The sequence below is a fragment of the Pteropus vampyrus genome, unplaced genomic scaffold (genome assembly GCF_000151845.1).
Source record: "Pteropus vampyrus isolate Shadow unplaced genomic scaffold, Pvam_2.0 Scaffold43, whole genome shotgun sequence".
NCBI lineage: Eukaryota > Metazoa > Chordata > Mammalia > Chiroptera > Pteropodidae > Pteropus > Pteropus vampyrus.
Genome location: NW_011888824.1, coordinates 4,694,350 through 4,707,659, shown reverse-complemented (window position 1 = coordinate 4,707,659; position 13,310 = coordinate 4,694,350). Strand labels below are relative to the sequence as shown.

Genomic DNA, 13,310 nt, shown 5'->3' with positions numbered 1-13,310 from the left:
TCTATTTCAGTAAACAACCTTAGTTACTTTTTTATATTATTCATTTATTCACTTACTCATTCATGTATTCATTTATTGTGGTAAGAACATTTAACATGAGATCTACCCTTTTAAGAAATTTGTAAGTGTACAATATAGTTTTGTTAACTGGCACAATGTTGTACAGAAAACCTTTAGAACTTATGCATCTTATATAAAAGAAACTTCCATTAAATGGCAATTCCATATTTCTCTCCATGCCCAGCCCCTGGCAATTAAACCATTCTATTCTTTGCTTCTCTGAATTTGACTCTTTTAGTTACCTCATAAAAATGGAATCATGTCTACAGCCATGCGACCCTGAACAAGCCAGATCCCGTCTGATCTTGGAAGCTAAGCAGGGTCAGGCCTGGTTAGTACTGGGATGGGAGACCACCTAGGAAGACCAAGTGCTGTAGGCATAAAAAATAAAAAGTAAGGGATTATAAGCTTGCAATCTGTGAGGTCAACCAAGGGTTGCCTTGCCTAAAAAAAAAAAAAAAAGTGGAATCATAAAATATGTGTCATTTTGTGACATTTCACAATAAGTCCTCCAGATTTATCCATGTTGTCACACATTGCAGGATTTTCTTCCTTTTTAAAGACTAATATTTCATTGTATGTATATTTCACATTTTCTTTATGCACTCAGGATCAGATGACTTTACTTGTGAATTTTACTAAATAATTAAAAAAGAATTAATGCCAATTTTTCTCAAAGTCTTCCAAAAAAGAAAAAAAAAAAAAACTAATGAGAAGAGAATACTTCAAAACTCATTTTATGAAAGCAGCATTAATCAGATATCAAAGCCAGACAAAGACACTACAAGAAAACTACATACCAATATCCCTAATGACCATAGATGCAAAAATCCTCAACAAAATACTAGAAAACTGAATTTCACAGCATATTAAAAGGCTGACACATCATGCCCAAGTGTGATTTGTCCCTGGGAGATGAGGACGGTTCCACATTAACAGAATGAAGGAAAAAGCCACATGATTAACTCAACAGATGCAGAAAAGCATTGGACAAAATTCAACACCTTCCGTAATAAAAACTTCCAACAAACTAGGAGTAGAAAGAAATTCCCTCAATGTAATAAAAGCATATATGAAAAGCCCACAGGTAATTTCTTACTCAGGAGAAAGACTAAAAACATTTCCTCTAAGGTAGGGAGCAAAGCAAGTTGCCCACTCTGTCCACTTCTATTCAACATGGTGTAAGAACATAGTATCCTAGCCAGAGCAATTAGTCTTCTAAATGTTTCTATACTCCTTGCTAAGGATCCAGTATAATATAATTTTCCCCATGAAAATCTTGTAGGTCGAAAAAGCTCAGAAATTCTGAAAAGGGCTTGAACCAATTACAGAGATCCCACACTGGCCCAGCTTTCATATTTCTCACTAAGAGCATAGGGGCTTTTAGTATGTGGCCCAGAGCAAAAAAAGATTTAGAATATTTTCATAACAGGTGGTTCCTCAAATAGTTATTAAAGCCAATAGAGAGTTTTTATGTTTTTAATCTCCTACGACCATCATTTCACCAGGGTTCTACTTTCCAATATAGCAAACCACTATCATTCTTAAATTGACCAAATAGTTTGTAATTTAAATCATATGCAAAATGTATCATTACCTTTCAGCACACCAGGCATCTATTTCCTCTGACTCACTTCTGCTCTCTACTCACCTGTGTTCTCTCACTAGGGTGGCATGTAAAGATTTCTAAAAGTAAACATGGAATCCATTGAAGATTTTATTAGTCCTAGCTAGTAAAAAGAAAACAGTTTTAAATAAAACTGCTAAATTATCCGGTTCCATACATTTTATTTTCCTGCATACAAAAGAAAATTTTAGGTGCGCGCTATTAAGGGAAAGGCTGTATTACACAGCCTGTATATCTTACAAGGCTCATAATCACATTATATGTGGCATGTGGATGGTGAATACTTTGCAACAGTAAATGTTCTTTCTGAACATCTGTTTCTGAAAAAGGAAAAAGCAATAACTAAAAGTTCTGAAATTAAATATCTTTAAAATTCTATATTTTTATTTTTAACCTGATTTTATTTTTATAATAATATTTGTTTTAAAAGTGCAAAACTTGAAACTGTCTCCCCAATAATACAAGTGATGAGTGACACCCACCTCTATACTAGCCATAATTACCAGGAGGTTTTACATCTAGAAATGAAAGATTTTATAGATTTGTGAGTTGCAGTCCAATTTCATTTTCTCAATGAATGGAGGCTGGAATACATTTCTAGTCAGACCTTGTCAACAATCTCCATAACCTGGCAAACTGATATGTTGTAAAGAACAATGGCTCTATATTAGCAAGTTGAAGATTGAAGGCTGTTTTGTTTTTTTGCTGCTTACCAGCAATATCTGGTAAGTTACTTAACCTTTCTCATGCTTAACCTTTCTCATCCACATTTCCTCACTTGGAAAGGTGGATGATAATTACTCTGCAATATATTTTTTTAAATTATAATAATATATATAAAGCCTTTGACATAAAGTCTTTTAAGGCATTGAAAAATGGTATTATTTACATGTGTATACAATATCTGAGGTTGCTTATGCATTTGTTCTTTGGTTTATACTACTTTTGTTATATGTGACATAGAATGCCAGAGCTAAAAAAAGACCTTAGAGATTATCTAGTTGCCATTAACTCCCTAATTTCATAACTGAGAAAACTATCACCATCATGTTAAGAGCTATCCAAGGTCATACAGTGAATTAATAGCACAGCTAGTCTTAGAAATCAAATTCTGGTTCTAATTTTAGCGTTTTTCTATGTTACTGCTGGCACATTCCTGATTTACGTATAGAAGTAAAAAAAAGAAAAAAAAATTCTGTAATTAACTTTTTCCTATCAGGACCTTATACTCTTCCTACCTAGTAGAATTGTGTTAGGTCATCTATCAGAGATAGTTGGCTATTGATTGAAGGATAGTTGTGTGTTTGTCTTGTGTGTTGTGGACAGTTGCAGTTGAACAGTTGCATTTTGTGATGATTTTCCTAGTGTTGATTTCTCTTAAAATATTACTTTAGACAAATTTAAACTGATCAACATGTGCTTTAGCTTTCTAAAGCAGATTCTAAAGGTTTTTCTATTAACATTAGTGATGATCATTTTTTAAAACTCCATTTTGACTCAAAATCGTGAGAAAATCAATGCTTTTGTCCAAAACAAATGCTTTTTGTCAGTGCATCTTAACTTCTTCTGAAGAAGACATTTCATAAGTTAGACAATCTTTTTCATTCATCAAGTCAGATGCTCTGAGAGATTGATTATAACTGTCCTTACATGTCTATCTGTGTGATTATTAGAGCCAAAATTCTGGAAGTGTCTAAAGCCAGATGGGTGAAAGAGTATAAACTAAGCCTTACCAGTTTAAATGGGTGACTCTTCTAATTCAATTCACTATGTAAAGTAAATGACGAAAGCAACTATACTGAATTTAAAAAAAAAGTTTCTTAAAAGAAACAAAAGCTAAAGAAATTAGCATTTCCAGGTTGAAAGCTTAAGAATGACTGGGACTTAGAGAAAATTCAAACCTACCTTCAGTAGTATGGATCACAATTTCCTCACTAACCTTGATTTTGCTAACATCTTCTGTCTTCAATGTATTATTGAACAAATATTAGTCCCTTAAGAGAGGGCAACGTCAATATAAAATTTGCTTGATTACCTAAAAGAATCCCTGATAGTATTAAAAACTAGCTTGGTGGTAACTATAAAGAACATTGAGAAATGGCAAAATTGCAAATCTTTACAAGTGAAACATATTCCCACGAGAATGAATACAAAGGACTTTGATAAAATAAAAAAAATAATTTTTTTAATGCTCAACTTTTAGTCTCTGAGCTGATGACATATTATATTTACATGAACAAATTTGTGATAGTTTTTAAGAACTCTCTGTCAACAAATAATACATTAATTTCATTGAGTTCTCATATACTACTCTGTGATAAGTACTATCATTCCATTTTCCAAATAAAGAAACAGACTCAAAGAGGTTAAAAGGACTTGTTCAATTTTGTATATTTAGAATTTGAGCGAAGTCTAATAGTCTATATCCTGAAATATAAATGTTTGAATTTGTATGAGTGAAGAAAATAATCGTGATAGGACTGCAAGTATTTTAAGAAACTTTTAAATGATAACATTTAAAAGATGTTTCAAAATTAATTCTCCCAAATCATTTTTTGGTCTTCACATCCTTTTTGCTTTCTTTTCTTTCATAGCAAAGCTTCTGGATTCTAGGAGTCTTCTCTAGTAGTGTTTGCAATTCTTCACCTCCTGTTTCCCACACTTCTCACTGCCATCTGGCTTTGCTTTCATCATTGCTTGAAACTGCTTTGTCTACAGATGAACAATGATTATATATTGCTTAATTCTACAAGCCATTTTCAATCTTTGCCTTACATGACCCAGGCAGCACTAAATTCTTATAATCCAAGTTTCCTCTAGCTTCAATAGGCTGTGGATGCCAATTGGTCAAATTCGCAGAAATAATTTATATTCCATTTTTTATATCCAGTGTTCCTTCCCCCTTATTCTGATAAAGCATAGCTATTCCTTTGAGGGAACAGCTTCTCTCTGACTCCACTGACTTGTAGAAGGGAGTTTGCTCAGTCAGACAATCATAGTGTTTAGTATACGAAGTGGCCAATCTGAGTGAATCAGTGATTTCCCTAGGATTATTAAATAATAAAATAGGAAGAGAAGTTCCTAATTTTTTTCCAGGTCACTAAGCTGGAAGAAAAGCCTAGGTGTGTCAGAAACCATCTGTTCTTACCCTCTCACAAATAAAACACACATACACACCCATGGTGTATGGAAGAAGACTTTGGAAGACAAAGAGAATAAAGCGAACATATAGAGAAAGCTGAAACAAGAGTTGGAGAAAAAGAAATGTGCCCTGAAGCCAATATTGGAGTCCCTGAATCCTTTCCTGTCTATCCCAGGTTTGTGAGCCACAAAGCCTGTGTTTAGCAGAGCTAGCTGCCATTGGGTTCCTGTCATTTGCATTTCTAAAGAGACTTGACTTACCTACCTACTATTCACTGCTAGTGGAGTGTGATGATGATATCCCCGAATGTCCCAGAGCCCTAGTGCTGCTAAAATTGAAGTCCCACAACCATGCTGTGATTTATGAAGAAACAGAAGAATCTTCTTGTCTCATTCTCATTTCGTTATCTAGACATAAAAAGCAACACAGCTGGGCTTCCATGTTTCAGAGTTTCTGATGAAAAACACTGACGTCTGCAGCTGCCTCTCTCCTGACAGGGTATTCATGTGAAGAAAGGCCTTTCTTTTTCAGACAAAAGCCCTTGGATAAATCTTCTCATGTACCTACCTGCCAGCTCCTTAGACGATCCTGCACACGTCTGAGTCCTGGCCCTGCTACACACACATTACTCTTTCCTCCTCGTTGAAATAATCGTTCCTTCATTTATATGTCACTCTTATTTGTTTTCATCTCTTTGCTCTTCTCGTTCTCCTTCCCAGTCTTCACTGTAGGCTGTTCTTCCTCTACTTTTCCTTAAAAGATTTTTTTGCAGGGATCCATGTCTTTAATATGTTTCTATTCTTACCCAGCCTTCTATCCGAGAAACTCCATTCTGCTCTATGCCATCAGATACTACCTATATACGAGTAACTTTCAGATTTTTATCCACATCCCAAATCTCTATCTTGAGCTGTAGACCCTCACATGTACCTACTTGCTATATATACACCATCTCCTGGATATTTCATGAGTATCTTGATTCTACTCCATTAAAAGTGACCTTACCGTCATTATCTTCTTTCCCTCAAATCCTCTCTCCCACCAGAAAACATTACCATTTGTCTGGTTGCTCCCTCCCAAAAAACATTGGGGATTTCTTTTCCTTCCAAAATCATAGTCCATCAGTCTCTAAAATGTGTCCTTCTATCTCCTAAGTATTCTTCAACATATTAAGAAAGGCAAACGGTGTATAAGAAGGGCACAGAGACCTCTTTGCCGTATGTTTTCAAATCTCATTTTCTGAATTGGTTTTCTTTTTAGCAAGCAAGGGTCTATATTTGGATCTTTAATTCCTCTTAGGTTTTTGCTATAATACATAACCTACCACTTGTTACATGAGAACACTATAATTTTAAGAAGTATCTTCCAGATTCCATTATTTTATTTTATTTTTACTCTTTTTTTCTTAACATCCTGGGAAAATTTTCCCAGTGCTTTTCCTAACTGCTTACACAACCACTTAATATATGGCTTTCAATGTCTTAAAAATAAGTACTCCTCTGACTAAACTGACCTCCCACCATGCACAGAAGACATGGGTGTGAACCAAAGGCCCATCCCAAGTATATTAGTGTTAGTGGTGGTTATAGTTCTCTTCCTATCCTCCTACTTGCCCCCAACCCAATTTTTATAGGATCAAAAGCTAGAGCAAAGAAGACACAGTTTATTATTTAACTTATTATTTTTTTAAAAAGACTTTTATCTACACACACACACACAGAGAAACAAAATAGTAATAATATAAGACATTCCAGAGTGGTAAGGAAAAGGTTAGAGGAAATAAAATATTCTTTTAGTTTATGATACTTAATTTCATCATTTGGGTTATGAGGCATGGTCTTGTGGTCTATGAACATGGGGCAAGAAATCGGAAAACTTTCTTAAGTAATACTGGCTCCAAAAACTGACTCTGTGGGTGGCCGTGGACCAATTGCCTGATACCTCCATTTCACTTACCTCGTGACTTCTAGTAGACATGGAGATTGTTAATTTGAGTGACAATTCAACTAAATAAATAATGCCCCGATGGTTAGTCAGGAATCTAAGAAATGCTGATTTCTTTAGAATCATAATATTATTTAATTTGTTATTGATAGATCACCTCAAATACCACAAAATGAATGGGAAGATGAACACTGTACAAGTACTCATTAAAAACGTCCCCAAATGCTGGAGGAAACTCCCTAGTGTTAAATGGCTTCTTTTGTGGTGGAAAACTTTTATTTCAGAGAATAGACATCAACTTGCATTTTATTGGATGCCGTAGTTTTCTTGGGCTATTTGAACAAGCTTGGTTTTCTCAGTCCAACATTTCTGAGGGCAAAATACGATCTGCTCAGTAAAATAAGTATATCTTCTAAAGCCAGATGAGTGCCTTCCAGTAAGTACATTAGCATTCAATGTGTTATATTTTACCAGAGGTGAAACATTTATACTCTAAAGTCTTTATCCCAGGATACAAGGGAATGCCAAAATCTCAATCACCACATACACCATGGTAATAAAATGGTTGGGTCTAAGTTTGCACTACTGCTGCATACATGTACTAAGGATATGTCTAATGGAATTCTCCTTTGGTGATTATGACTAATTTATTTAATTCATCACTTCAGTATTGCATTTGTTTCTTTCTCTACCTCTCCCTATATTTTTCTCATTTTGGGTGGGCTGTATTTCACTGAAGTCTGTAGTTTCAGATTACCTGACCTCAAACATGGACTTCTGGACTTTTGAGTATTTCAGATTGTGCGGTTGATAAAAGTAAGCACTCATTTATATTGCATGAATATATAGAAATGGAATTGTTGGGTCTTATGTTAGGCATAAGTCTGCTGTAAAACTGCCAGTTTTGCAAATGAATGAATCCATTTTTAATTCCCACCAGCATCATTTGAGAGTTTCAACTGCTATACATTTTCACAAATGGTATAGTCAGTTATTTTAACTTTAGCATTATGATGAATATGAATTGGTATTAAACTTTGGTGTTAATCTGCATTTGCTAGTGAATCCCTATTGGTTATTTGAATATACTACTCTGCAAAGTTCCTATTGAAGCCTTTTGCCCACTTTTCTATTGTGTTGTCTTTTACTTACTGATTTACTTACTGATTTATAGGTATTTTCTCTCTCTCTCTCTTTCTCTCTCTCTCTCTCTTTAAGTATACACACACACACACACACACACACACACACACACACAAAATATATACACACACATATATATACCAATATGAATATTTTGTCAGAAATATGTATATTGCAGATATTTTCTCCCAGTCTGTGGCTTGTGGTTTTACTATGACGTTTTATTTGAATAAAGGGAGATTTTATTGATATAAGTGTAATATCTCAATCTTTTATGGTGAGTGCTGTTTATATCCTCCTGAGGAAATGGTTGCCCACCTAAAGTGTTGAACATAGTCTTCTATGTTTTCTTCTAGAAGCCTTATTATCTAATCTTTTAATTTAGATTTTGATGGTTCCTGAATAGGTTTTCTATATGGTATTACATAAGAATTAAGGTTGATTTCTTTTCATATGGGCCCAGAACCATTTACTGAAAAGATCATCCTTTATACATTGAATTGAAATAGGGTTTTATCAAAACCAGGTTAGTATTTTTCTGTGGGTCTATTTCTGGACTCTAATTTGTTTCATTGGTTTATTTACCTCTTATTGTGCTAATTCCTCACTGTCCTATTATTTTTAACTTCACAATACCTTTTATCTTTTAGTACTTTTAGTTTTATTGTCAGAACATCATTGGAAGTTTTAAGAATACAATATTATTAAGATATTTCCGACATAGAAAATTGATCTCTGATCAAGAGCAGATAGATCCCTATAAAATAATTTGAGTAAAAGGAAGATACAAATGAAAGAAAATTAACAGAATATTTGAGATTTCAAAATAACAGTGACAGTTTTTAATATAGTTTCTAATAATTCAGTTTTGATAAATGGATCATCATCATCTGTTTATCATCACATGACCACAAATCTCAGTTTCTATTGGGAGCTTTTTAACATTTTTTTAAAAATTAAGTTAAATTTTATTTTACGTTTGTCTGTTTTATTGTTTTAACATTTTTTCTTTTTAATTTTTTCCAGTTTTATTGAGAAATAATTGACATACATCGATGTCTAAGTATAAGGTTTACAGCATGATGGTTGATTTACATGTTTTGCATTGACTATGGTATTTGATAGTATGTCTTTCAGTTTAGTTTTTCTTATTCAATATTGCCTGGATTGTAATAAGTCTGTCCTTGAATTTCCATTTCCATTTTAGAATAAAGTCAATTAGCATAAAGTAACACGCTAGGATGTTGCTATTGATTGAGGGGAGAATTGGCATTTTATCAATATTGAGTTTTCCAGTCAATGTACAGAGTATATCCTTCCAGTAATTTTTATCTTCTTTTCTCTCACCAATGTTTTGTAGTTTTCAAAGAAGATATGTTGTATTATTTTTTATGTGTTTCTAAGTAGAGGGTTTTGAATAGGATTGCAAATGATATATTTTAATTAAATTACATTTTTCAATTATTTCTAATATAGAGAAATACAGTCAATTGTCATATTTTGGCCTTGTTCCTAGTGATCTTGCTAAGTTCATTTATTTTTAATAGTTTGTAGAATCTTTTGGATTTTTTACAGACACAATCAAGTTTCTACAGACATAATCAAGTTGTCTCTAAGTAATGACTTCTATACCCATTTTTGTATTTTTATATATTTTTTCCCTGCCTTATTGAACTGGTTAGGACCTTCAGTAAAATGTTGGATAGAAGTGCTGATAATTGATTTTATTTCCTTATTTCTGTTCAGTTGCCATCAAAATTTACCACGAACTGTATTTTTATACATCCCTTTATCAGATTAGTAAATTACCAATTGATTTTTACTGAATCTATTGAGTTCGTCATTTTTTTTATTAACTGGTATAGGATTTTATCAAAATTTTTTACATCCATTGAGATTGTCATTGGATTTTTAAATTTTACTTAATTCGATGAGTTACACTGATTTTTTTTTTTTTTATTAAGAGAAGTTTCAGGTTTATAACAAAATTGAGAGGGAGGTACAGAAATTTCCCATATACCCCCTTCCCTTCCACGTGCATAACCTCCCACAATATCAGCATTACTCATCAGAATGGTACGTACATGTTAGAGAACGCAACTACATTGACAAACCTACACTTGGTGTACATTCTAAGGGTTTGGATAGATGTATGATAACATATATCCAATTTATAACAAAATTGAGAGGGAGGTACAGAAATTTCCCATATACCCCCTTCCCCTCCACGTGTATAACTTCCCATGTTATCAGCATCACTCATCAGAATGGTACATGTTAGAGAACGCAACTACATTGACAAACCTACTCTTGGTGTACATTCTATGAGTTTGGATAGATGTATGATAACCTATATCCATCATCATAATAACCTGCAGAGTTTTTTCACTGCCCTAAAAAGCTGTGCTCTGCCTATTCATGTCTCCCACCAAATCCTTTCCTTCACTCTTGGCTACCACTGATATTTCAATTTCTCCATAGTTTTGCCTTTTCCAGAATGTCATAGTCGAAATCATACAGTGTATTGCCTTTTCTGATTGGCTTCTTACACTAAGTAATATGCATTTACATTTCCTTCATGTCTTTAAATGGTCTGATAGCTCATCTCTTTTTAGAGCTGAATAATATTCTATTATCTGGATATACCACAGTTTACTTATCTATTCACCTACTGAACAACATCTTGGTTGCTTCTAAGTTTTGGAAGCCATGAATATAATTGATTTTTTAAAATATTAAACCAATCTAGGTAATCCATACTGGCACCAATTCCAATTGGTCAATCTACATTTTCTTTTTATATACTGAGAAATAAAATTTGACAGCATTTTGGGTAAAAGTTTTTCATCTCTATTTATAATATATACCTGGCTACACTTTTACTGTCCTATAAAATCCTTGCCAGGTTCAAGTACCAGGGCTATCCTGGCCACATAAAAATGGATTGGGAAGTTTTCCTTTGTTTTCTATTTTCTAGAAGATTTTATATTAAAATGATATTGTCTCTCCTTTGGGTATTTAAAAGCATTTGCCAGCAGTGTCATACAGATCTAAAGATTTCTGTGTGAAAAAAATTTTAAATTGCAAATTTATTTTCTTTAGTGGATATTGGCTTACTCACATTTTCTATTTCTTATATAAGTTTTGATTACTCATATTTTTCAAGGAATTTGTCAATTTTTTCAAATTATCAGCATAAAATTGTTCATAATATCTTCAGTTATCATTTTAATGCCTATAAGATTTGTTGCAAAATAGCATTTTCATTGTTGATACTGATAATTTGTGTTTTCTGCCTTCTTTTCTCTTTATCAGTCATGTTGGGTTTTTAATCAAGTATATTTAATACTACTATATTAGTATTATATTACTTTTATTATATGTAAAATAGATTAATATATTACATTATAGATTAATATAATGTAGATTATATAGATTAATATAGATTAATATATTACATTAATATTTTAAAAGTCTTTGGCTTTGTTAATTTTTTTCTCTGCGTGCTTACTTTGTAGCTAATTGACTCCTGCTCCTCTAGTTATTTCTTCACCTCTTTCTTTGAGTATAATTTGCTTTTCTCTCACTAGCTTATTAAGATTGGATCAATAATTTTCAACATTTTTCTTTATTAAAGTATTTGCTTCAATTCTTCCTATAGTTTCTTGCATCTATCTGGAATCATTTCCTTTTACCTGAAAGACCTAGTTTTCATTTCTTTAGCACAGGTCAGCAGTGAAGAGTTTTCTCATCCTTTGTTTCTGAGAATATCTTATTGCGCCTTCACTTTGCTTTGCTTTCTAATGTCTATATTTTATTCAATTTTTTTTTAGTTTTTGTCTAATGTTCTTTTTCTGTTCCAGGATCTCATCCATGATATCGTATTACATTCAGTTGTCATGTCTCCTTAGGTTTCTCTAGACTGTGATTTTCCAAACCTTCCATATTTTTGATGACCTTGATAGTTTTAAGGAATACTAGCCAGTTATTTTGTAGAATGTTTTTTTATATTGGATTTGTCTGATGTCTTCCTTATGGGTAGACAGATTATGAGCTTTTGGACAGAAGATCATTCTTATCACATCATGTCAAAGATACTAGCTTTAATATGACTTTTCACTGGTGTTGTTAACCTTGATCATCTGATTGAGGTAATATTTGTCAGATTTCTCCACTGTAAAGTTAATATTTCCCTCACCTCTTTCCATATTTTGCTCCTTAGAAAAAATGTCGCTATGCACATTCCACATTTAAGGGGTTGGGAGTTAATCTCCATCTCCTTGAAGGGGATAGTATCTACATAAACTATTTGGAACTTTTCTGCATGGGAGATTTGCCTGTCTTATCCTATCTTGTCATTTATTTATATCAGCATGGACTTGTAGATATTTGTTTCATACTGTGGGTTATAATCTAATACTATGTTATTTATTTTGTTGCTCAAATTCTTGCAGCTTTGACCATTGGGAATTCTCTTACTTGGATCCTGTGTCCCTTTGACATACCTTGATTGTGTGCACACATGCGTGTGTGTGTGTGTGTGTGTGTGTGTGTGTGTGTGTGGACTTCCTTACTCTGTGGCACTATAAAATGTTCCAAGCTCATCTCACATAATTCCTGCCCCAGTCCTAGACCTAAAATTAGTCATTTTTCAAGGACCCCTGGTTCCTTTTATTAAAGAATGGTATTAGAAACTAAGATAAGGACATTAGGTATGCCCATTGATACTAGAAAGTTGTTCTTTTAGGCCTTCTCAGGAGACAGGGCTAGGAAATATCTGTGTGTAAACTAACCTGCGCATATACACATATCTATAATTATTTCTATGCCTATCTATTTACCTATAGTATCATCATTTATCATTATCTATATCTGCATCAACATTAAGCTAAATATGAGTTTATACTGTATGCCTCCAATTCTACTCAATTACCACATGGTCCATTTTCTCCTTTCCCTCTTGCTTATTTGTGAACTCTCACTGCAACAGTAATAAGCCTGCCATTCATTTACTCATTTATTCAATCCCATTATACATCTATAGTGTTTTCAGGGTTGTTAAACCTTACTTTTCAGGAAAACTTTACCAACTAGAGTCTTACGGTTTCTTTTGTCTTTAGTCTTACAGTCTCCACCTATTTCTAAAGTTATTTAGGTCAGCATCTCCCCACCCCACCTACTTCAGTGAGGACACGTCATATATTTGTAATATGGTTAGATTCTTTTGTCACAGTCTGCATTGCTTCCTAGGGGCTCCCAATCCCCTACTTGATTTTTTTCTGAGGGCTTTAAGGTTTCGTCTTTGTGATGTAAGGGTTTATGAGTTTTAAAAAATGCATAAAGTCATGTATTCATGACAATACTATCATACAGAATAATTTCACCATCCTAACT

At 33.3% G+C, this 13,310-nt stretch overlaps 1 pseudogene; it reads left to right on the top strand.

Moving 5' to 3' along the window:
* The first annotated feature begins 321 nt into the window (after positions 1 to 321).
* Positions 322 to 440, top strand: LOC111738799 (annotated as a pseudogene).
* Positions 441 to 13,310: the final 12,870 nt, after the last annotated feature.